Source organism: Tenrec ecaudatus, chromosome 17, assembly GCF_050624435.1.
Source record: "Tenrec ecaudatus isolate mTenEca1 chromosome 17, mTenEca1.hap1, whole genome shotgun sequence".
NCBI classification, from domain to species: domain Eukaryota; kingdom Metazoa; phylum Chordata; class Mammalia; order Afrosoricida; family Tenrecidae; genus Tenrec; species Tenrec ecaudatus.
In genome coordinates, this window is record NC_134546.1 from 60,550,373 (window position 1) to 60,557,842 (window position 7,470).

Genomic DNA, 7,470 nt, shown 5'->3' on the forward strand with positions numbered 1-7,470 from the left:
GAGAGCCCTTTGACGTAAGTGGCGCTCGTTGCCTAGGGGACCCACGCCGCCGGTCTGCGGCGGCACGTGGGTTTGCAGGGCTGCGGGGCCGGAGGAGAAATCTCAGTTATTATGAAATCCAACCTCTTCCACTTTCCGATGAGGATCTGAAGATTCCCTTTTCCGCGGCACAAGAAGTCCAATGGCCCGCCAATTCCAGAGTGGATTCAAAGGCCTGTAGCCTGGGGCTGGACCTTCCGTCTCAGACCCCCTCTCCGACTTCCATGTCACCACGCCCGCTTGATTTCCTTTCTCTGTAGACCCTTCCTAGATTCTAACGTCTCCCTCTCTAGATCCTCCAACTCTTTCCTAGACATACACCATCGGCTTCTCGATTGTGTTTCACGAATCTCCTGGGCATAAAAAAGGTTGACTTGGAATGTAGATTATTGTTTTTTATTTTTGGAATGTATTAACCTCGCTTTCTCAGCCTCTTTTGTGATTCCCCTCCCCCCACTCTGTCACGTTGATGCTCAGGGTCTTGACCTTGACTTAGTCACTAGCCATGCCCTATCTCCGGGCACTCTCAGCCACTCCCATAGCTTCAATAATCCTTCATAGTTGCTTGTCTACAATCCGCTTGAATGGCCCACAGGTACCCCTGAAGAGACTAGGCCTCGATGGTCATCATTCACCATCCAAGCCAGAGTCTAAGGTACAGCCTTAGAGGGTTTTGCTTCCCCTGCTGTAACATCCACTCACTGAATCCTGCCAGTTCCCCCTCCCCAAGAGCCCTCCCACATCTCTGCTTGCTTCATCCCACTAGCCCTACTCTCTCTGGCAAGCAAGCAAGCAAACCCCGCTGCTATGCGGTCCTCACTGCAACCCCATCGAGGATGTCAAAACTGTAACCCTTTAACAAGCAGACAACCCCACTCGTTCCCCTCTGAGTGTCTGCTGGTTTGATCCACCAGGGTTTGCACCTGACTTTACATTTCCCCAAGAGCTAGAGATCCGAGCCCACGGGCAGGCAGGAGATGGGAGGAAAAGGACTGGGAAGTTGTGTTTCCTTTGAGTGAGGTTTATTGGGGCTTAGAGTAAAGGTTACCCTTTTCACGTGTGCTATTTGTTCAATGTTGCCTTTGCAAATGTATACTGTTTCTGTAACGACCACAGCTAAATGTATGTTTCCATCACCCAAAAAGTCCCTTTGTCTGTCCTCTGTGGACTCTTCCTCCCACCCCGGGGAACCCACTTATCTGAGTTCCTTCCCCACAGTTCTGTCTTTTCTAGATCTCTCCTTGGGCCCAGTTTCATGCTTTTGAGATACATTCATGTGTCAGTCATCCCTTCCCTGCCAACTGCTAAGTTGCATTCTATTGGTGGGTGGGGGGAACACCAGTTTATCCCTTTGCTGCTTGATACTTGTTTCCACTTTGGGGTGATGAACACAACTGTATGAATATTGCATAGAGGTTTTTGTGTATGCAAGTGCGATTGTATTTCTCTTGAGTGAGCTTGCTGATCTGGGGGGCAGGGTGTGTGTGTGTGTGTGTGTGTGTCTGCCAAATCACTGAGGAAGGGCTGAAATGATAAATTCATACAAACACCAGATAAGACCAGCTGCAGGGCCTTCGTAAGCATCAATCATGAGAAACTGCTGGAGCTGGGTGTGAGGGAAAGTGGTGAGGTGGAGACTTGACTGCCCCAGGGAGTCACCCCAACATACCCTCCCAGCCTGCTGTTGACTCAGCGCCCTGGGAACCCCCAGACCAGGTGACTGTCTGGATGCTGTCAGCTGAAGTCTCAGTGACCAGTGCTGCCGTAGCAGAAACACCCCAAGTGGGTAGCTATGACAGAACTCTATCTGTTCATTTTAGAAGGTAGAAAGCTAAGGTTCTTAGGGGTTAGCTTTCTCAGTGGGATCTCAAGGAAGGTCCTTGTTTCTTCTGAGTGTTAGCTCCCGGATGATCTTCACCCGGCTTGGAATCTATCCCCACATCCTGGCCTAGTCTGCTCATTTTCTCTCTCTCACCACACACAAATGCTGCCTCAGTAACGTAGCAAAACTCATTCCCAAATGGGATTATCATCATAGGTTAGGGTTGACCACACGTAATTTGGAGAGACACAATTCAATCCATTTCAGGTGCCATAGAGTTGACTTTCAACTCAACATGATAGATTTATTTATTCAGCCCCACAGATTTTCTTGGCTGAAATATTTTTAAGTAAAAAAACAAGGCATATATTTCAAGTTGGATATATATGTGTTATTTTTAATATTAATGAGAATTTTATGATCAACATAACCTATTCAGATATGTAAAATAAGTAAATGGAGACACTAAATATTGGTTAAGTAATAATTTCCACAATATTTTTTAAAGATAAATGTATTTAAGTGGGATAAAGATGAGGCTTTTTGTTCCCATGCAGATTTACATTCTGAGAAACCCAAATGTAGTTCAACTAAATGGAAGTAGGTAGGTATTGTATTTCAAAAGATTCCAGTGATATTTTTGAAATATTGATATTGTATAGGGTGTTTTTATTAAATACTTTTATTGGGGGCTCTTACATCTCTTATCACAATCCACACATTCATCCATTGTGTCAAGCACATTTGTACATGTGTTGCCATCATCATTTACAAAGCATTTTCTTTTTTTTTTTTAAGCATTTTCTTTCTACTTGAGCCCTTGGTCTCAGCTCCTTATTTTTCCCCATCCCTGAAATCTTTATGGGAACAGAGCACTGGATCATTCTCCCTCAGAGCCTTTGGTTGGATGTTAATTAATGTGTTAGATGCTCAAAAAATTCATTGACCCAAGGATGACAAGACTTTGTCTCTGTACTTCAAATATGTTGGAAAGGAAGCCCTTGGATACCATGCTTGGTAAAGTAGAGTCAACTGAAAGGAAGAAGAACCTCAATTAGATAGCTGTGAGGATGTTGTACATAGGGCTGCTTAGAGTCAGAAAGAAGTAGAGTAAGTTTAGAGAGGCTGTGATAATTGGATAGATAAAGAAACAAATGACCTCAACATTATTTCAAATGAGCACCATGCACACAAAAGGGGTAATTTAGTAATCACGTAAGTAATTTAGACTCTTTAGACAACACACCTTCAGGCTCAAGACAGAAGTAACTTGAAATAGATGCTGAATTCAAATGAGTAGGCTTCTTTATTGCCCAGGCCTGGATTAGTAATTCTTGAATGATATTCTGTACATGCCAGGATTAAGCACACGCTCTTTTTTGTCCACAGGGAGAGCCAGGTTTCCGCTTGTCAAGTGACTTAGGAGTGTGGCAAATGGGAAGTCTGGGATGAGCCCTGGGCACTGGAGTGCAATCGGGTGTATAAGGGGGAACTCGATGTTACATAGATACATAAATGGATAACGCTGCGTTTGCACAGGCCCTCCACAAATCATACATGCTTGTATTTTTGTAAATAGGTGGCAAATATATGAGGGGGTACCGCCCCCCCAAATACCAGAAAAAGCTCTGCTGGGCAGTCCTTTCATAGTACGCATTTTTCCCACTAGGCAAGCACCAAGCAACTCACTCTGAGTTAGTGCACCTAGTAGCATCACCTGGGAAGATTCTCTGATCACAGTGAATTTTTTCCATAAAAAAAGTCTTGCTCAAATCTCTCTCTCTCTCTCTCTCTCTCTCTCTCTCTCTCTCTCTCTCTCTCTCTCTCTCTCTCTTTCTCTTGTGATGTTGAAAAACTCAAGTGTATGAGGGGTTTTGTCATTTCAAAAAAGGTGGAATGTCAATGGATAGGAAACCTTGTTCTGGACATCCATCAACTTTCCAAATGGACAGAAATTTGAACTTGGAGTTCATCCACCAGGTCAGACTGCTAATCAAGCTTTCTATTTAGAGGTTCTAAAAAGATTTTGTAACAGGGTGCAACAAAAAAAAAATCCTGATTTGTAGCAGACACGGGGCTGGTCTTGCCACCAAGACAATGCATCTCCTCATCCAGCCATCTCAGTGCGCCAGTGTTTGGTAAAGAAACAGCATGCCTCTCTTGCCCCATGCACCTGACTCATCTGACCTCACTCCAAGCAACTTCTTTTTGCTTCTGTGAATGCAGAGGGACATGAAAAGACTGTGACTTGATGGCATAGAAGAGGTGAAGGAGAAAACAAGGAAGGTGCTGTCAGCCATCCAAACAGATGAGTTTGAAAAATGTTTCCAAGAATGGAATTTCATATTTAACAAATGTATTGAGCGTAAAGGGGAGTACTTTGAAGGTGATGAGGTTGTTTTGTAAAAAATTTAAATACAGAGCTTTGAAGGGGAAAATCTGTTTCGGGGGCTATCCTGTATGTGTGTGCAGGGAGCTTCAAAAGTTCATGGAAACATGCAATTAGAGATCATTCTCTCACAAACTTTTTGAAGCCCCCTTGTACATCCATAGACCTCTTTTTCAGCTCTACCTGCTGGGATGGCCTAGCAGCAGTGACTGCTCAGTAACAATGAGCACTCTCGGCATCCAGATTTTGGTTTCTAAATACCATTCTTTTGGACAAAGAGTTGCTTCCAGAACTGAGCTAGAGGACCTGAAATCCTGTGCTCGAAAGTTCAGGTGCCTGCGATAGCAGCAGGCTACCACCCTTGGGTAGTGCTGAGGGTGGGGGTGGGGATTCCCTCTCTCTTCAGCCTGTTCCTTGGCTTATTGGTGATCTTTAGGTGCTGCACCTCTTCCCCTCCATTTGTACATCTTCCCAGCACCTTACCTGTTCAAGGAAGCCGACTGCCACACCTCTCTTCCTTGTAACAGCTGTGGGGTGCAAGCCACTGACCATCCGGTTAACTCTGGAGCACTAATCCATGGTGCCAGCAGGGCGCCTTGGCTCACGTGCCTATTGACTGATTCAGCGATGCACACATGTACAGGAATCAATCGCTCATGGCGAGTAGACATGTTTGCAGTGAGTTGGATAAAGCATACATAACGAATCAAATGAGAAGCAGGAAGAATTATGATAATAAATAAATTTTATTTCACTTTCCTCACACAGTTCCAGAAAACTAGGCATTCGTATAAATTAGACCATCTCTGAATCTGGAAATGAGTGTTTGCCATTTCATGCCATTTCCATACAGACTGTGGACTAGAAAATCAGAAACATTCTCCGAATATAAAGTGTTATACAGTGTTAATAGGTGTCTGCTATTAAAAAGGGATCATTATTAAAAAAAAAGTGGGGGGACACAGTAAATCCAAATGAAGACTCTAACACCCGACACCACCATCCTGCTCTCCTCTACATTCCCAGAACTTCGTGGGTAGGGGATCCTACAAAAACAAGACACCAGAGCAAAGACCATTCTGAAAAATACTTCGTTAAGCCAAATTGGTAAATCACTTTGTACCCCAAAGGCCTCCACCTTTATAAAGCTCAATATTTACGAGTGTATTTCTTGGGGAAGAGGCTGGGGGTTGCTTCTCCAAAGAGACTCCCTTTCGGTAGTCAGGGAGATAAAGTTGACTGCGTGCCCTCATTCCAACACATTCAAGTTTCATCACGGCTAAAATAGCTGGGGCGTCCGAGTAGTATTTCTTAAGCAGGGGCTGGGGAGAGAGGTGCAGCTTGTTCGGAGTTTGTCTCTCCCCAAAAGTCTCTTTGGAGACTCTTCACAATAGTAGTGTGTCACATCCCTCATAGGTGGACTGGGACATTACAGAAGGAAACAAAGAAATTGCCTTGAGACCCACTGCACTGACGGACCTTTTCCCAGTGAGGCCTTCCCATGGCCACTGCCCACCCTTTGGACTTGGGCAGAACAAAATACACATTGGACATTCGATGTCTGTTATCAAGCTCTTACTATTTGAACCCATTCTCGTTTGGCATCAGATGATCCCACAGCGGTGTCCTGCAAGCTGTTTTAAAATTTTTAACTCACGACCATTTCCAAAACTACCACGGGCAGGAAGGGTACCAGCCTTGGAGAAACGGGAAATCACTGATCTGCTTCTGTTGATTTAAGGCTTTATTTTTGTCGTTAAGCAGGATAAAAAGGTAACGTTCAAGTGAATCATCCATCATCATGCTCCTACTTCTGAGCTACACTGAGAACGCTATTTTATTCTCTGTAAGAAAGAGAATTCGGGTCATTTTGTCTTTGGCCTTGGGGGACAGGGTATTTAAACCTGCTACCTTCTTTCACCATGAAACTGAAGTTACATTAAATCGGAGCAGAAGCTACACCTGCTGGTGTAGAATTCCACTGTCAGGTTGTTGGCACACACACACAGACACACAAAGCAACAAATTGTGGGCTGCCAGCTGGCAATCATGTACCTCCAATTTACCAGCCCAGATTATTTTATTGTATCACCCTGCTGTTCCCAGAAGAAGCAAGCAGATAATAAAACTAATGATCCCATATTTCTCGGCCACTCTGATCTAATGGCAATTGTTACTTGTCTTGGAGGATTGGACGATGAACTGTTGACCAGGTTATTCCAGGGTCTGGGCTTCTTAATCGCAGAATCGATATTCTAAGGTTTGGGGGTGTACCTGAATCAGCAGAGATCCCACGTCGTGAGGGAGGATTTCCTAAGTTATTAGCGAGTGCAGATCAGAGGACGATGGGCCCCTGATAAAAAATGGCTTGTCACAGCATTTTTTGGTCCTCCCTGCAAACACCATGAAATACTGAACTTCCGTTTATAATGCAACTGATGAGAAAGTGCTGGCCTATTCCCACAAGGCAGCTGCTGAGCCTAAAGCGAGGGCTCTGTGTGTGTGTGTGTGTGTGTGTGTGTGTGTGTGTGTGTGTGTGTAGGGTGGGCGGAGGTGGGCAAGCTTCTATAACTTAGATGAATCAAGACAAAGCTGACGCTCAGATTTCGAGTCTAGCCTCAGGCTACCCCAAGGGGCCATGGTCCAGCGAAGATTTCTCTAAAATCCTACATTCCAACCTAGTGAAGTGGAACTTCCTAGTTGGGCCCAGGACTCGGCATCTGAACGCGCAGGTTCTCCAGGTGTCCCTTACAGTACAGCATTAGACTAAGGTCCCTACACTGGACGCTCTCTCTCTCTCTCTGGTAAGGTTGTTAGCATCCTCTGCACATGAATGCAAAAACTCCGGTAGCACATGGGAAAAGCTGAAGCAACTTCAAATGCCTGGCACCCCAAGGATGGCACGTTCGTGGGTGAAAACGGCGCTGGATGAACCCAACGGATGACCAGCAGTTCAGTTGACCCCTCCTGACACGTTTGACAACAAGACAGTGTGGAACAGACCGCAGGGCTGTGGTCTTTGGGATAAAAGAACCTTCTAAACTCCAAAGTCATACTAATACAGGGGCTTTCACTCGGAAGGCAGAATGGACCTGTGAGGAGAGAAAGTGAGGGAGCCAATTTCCTCCCGCTATAATGTCTCCCAGCTCTGAGCCCCAGGCCTCCCCCCTCACCTCTTTCTCTCCCAGTGCTCTTGCCCAACATGCCTCCTTTTAATATG